At 51.4% G+C, this 1,999-nt stretch overlaps 1 protein-coding gene across 1 annotated transcript in view; it reads right to left on the bottom strand.

The window, feature by feature from the left end:
• camk2d1 (calcium/calmodulin-dependent protein kinase (CaM kinase) II delta 1) overlaps positions 1–1,999 on the bottom strand; it is a gene marked incomplete in the record, with an annotated part of 97,977 nt that overhangs the window by 24,813 nt on the left and 71,165 nt on the right.

The following is a 1,999-nucleotide window of genomic DNA, read 5'->3' as shown; positions in this document are numbered from 1 at the left end:
CTGGAGGCCTCTGCACACAAACTCAGCACTGACTCATGCTGAGCCCGATCATAATCAGCCTCAGTCTGAGGTCGCTTCAGCCCGGCTGCACGACTCTTTCAATACGAGCGAGCCAGGCGGGGCCTGAGAGCGGCCGCGGAGGACACGTGAAGCGCTTGTCAACATATTCAAAGCAGTTTCCTCGATGTCAAAACGACAGACGCACACAACAACAACACAAGCTGCTGTTGATCACAACACAAGCTTGTTGTCCAACCACACCTCAGCGTCAGTGAGAGCCAATCACTCATCAGACGGAGTTTGTGGACGACGCCCACACTGAGCTGAAACATGACAGCAACACCTGCACTCTGATCACAATCACTGTGTCATGCTCATCTCCACCTGGATGACGACAGCAGTCTGCCACAGGTTCATCCTTCAACAGCTGCATTCACACATCCTAGGTTCATTTTCCCGTTCATCCTCCTCTCAGGTATCTGAGCCCCGCCCCCTGATGTCCCGCCTCCTTTAATGTTGGCTGATGTGTCTTTGACCTCCAAACACCGGGTCAGCCTGACCCTGGTCTTTCCACCTCTGGATGCTCACTGCAACCGTCAGTCGTTTGGAAATTCTTCTGTAACCAACCAGTGAGAAACTGGTGAAGGTGTTGAGAGCTCACTGGTTTTGGTTATATACGTGACACCTTGGCCATGAGACGCCTTTTAACAGGCCGGAGTTGGGACCAGCTGACTGGAAGTAACTGGTGGGACTGCATCTACAGTTTCCTTTGCTCGTGTCGACTAGATGGTTTTAGCAACATCAGGTCAACATGTTTGCCATCAGTGCATCACTGATATTCTAACCTGCAGTATTTCAAGCCCACACTCGCTCCAGGTCCCACCCAGAGCTACCAGATCAGCTGTCAGTTGTTACAACGCTGCCATCTCCCACCGGAACAACAGGCCGTTACGCCAGGCTGCTGTTCGCTGACTTAGCTCTGTTTTCAAAACGCCACTAACAGGCAGACTAATAGAAACTGCTGGACTTCCTGCTGCCACCTGAGACTTCCTGTCGGACCGTGTACAGAGTCAGCGGGCCTCCTCTTTCACCGGGTGTTTAAGCTGCTGCCGTCGGGCAGGAGATTGGGGCTGCTGAGGCCCTAATCAGTGCAAACAGCTGACCTGAGTGGATGCCTCCCTGGACCTTTCTGGGGGTAACAACAATATTTATAACAAGGTGCAATAAACATGCACTTTTTTAGTACTAAAGTTGTTGTGTCCTGCTGTACGTAGTGCCGACGTGGGACAGGTCTCCAGGTTCACTGTACGACTGTGCAATGACAATAAATAATAAATAAATCTCTGAGGGACGAATCCTGGAACAGAGATAAGAGTCACTGTGATGCCAGAGCCATGAGCTCTCTCCATCCTCGTGCCCACTGGTATATACTAACTGTAGCACTGCTTTTCTGTACTCAGTCATCCTCGCCCGCGGAGGCTAACGCTCAGCCACTGAGAGCTCCTTCTCTTGGTTAGCTGAAACGTAAACCTCCGCCCTGTGGAGAAGGATCAGGGCTGCTTTCCACCTTCATCTCACTACCAGAGGAAACACACCTAGAGCACACCAGTGCCTCCTTTGATATCTGACTGCACTGGATCCTTATTGATTCTGTCTGCTCAGAGCCGAGGATCTCCCACAGGAAAAAGAAGCTTCTCCTCGGTCCACAGAGAACTCTGACACTCACTTCTAGTGGATATTGTGTCGCACACCCTGACTGTGCTTGATAATCTATTTATGATCTCTCAGATGGGGCCATATGGATGGAAGGCCCCCAGTGTGCTTGAAGGGCTGCTAATAATGAATCCAGTCACTGAACCCTCGAAGCGCCGCCACAGTCTCTAACTGACCTACTGCAGCTCTCAGGCCTGGATGAGACGCATGCAAAGATAGTCAAACGCAGGGCGAAGAACACAAACAGTGATGGAGCCGTGCAGGATGCAGGGTTGTGCCTTTAGCA

Source organism: Haplochromis burtoni, unplaced genomic scaffold (assembly GCF_018398535.1).
Source record: "Haplochromis burtoni strain Fernald_Lab_line unplaced genomic scaffold, NCSU_Asbu1 Contig_311, whole genome shotgun sequence".
NCBI classification, from domain to species: Eukaryota; Metazoa; Chordata; class Actinopteri; order Cichliformes; family Cichlidae; genus Haplochromis; species Haplochromis burtoni.
This window is presented reverse-complemented; position numbering and strand designations above follow the sequence as displayed.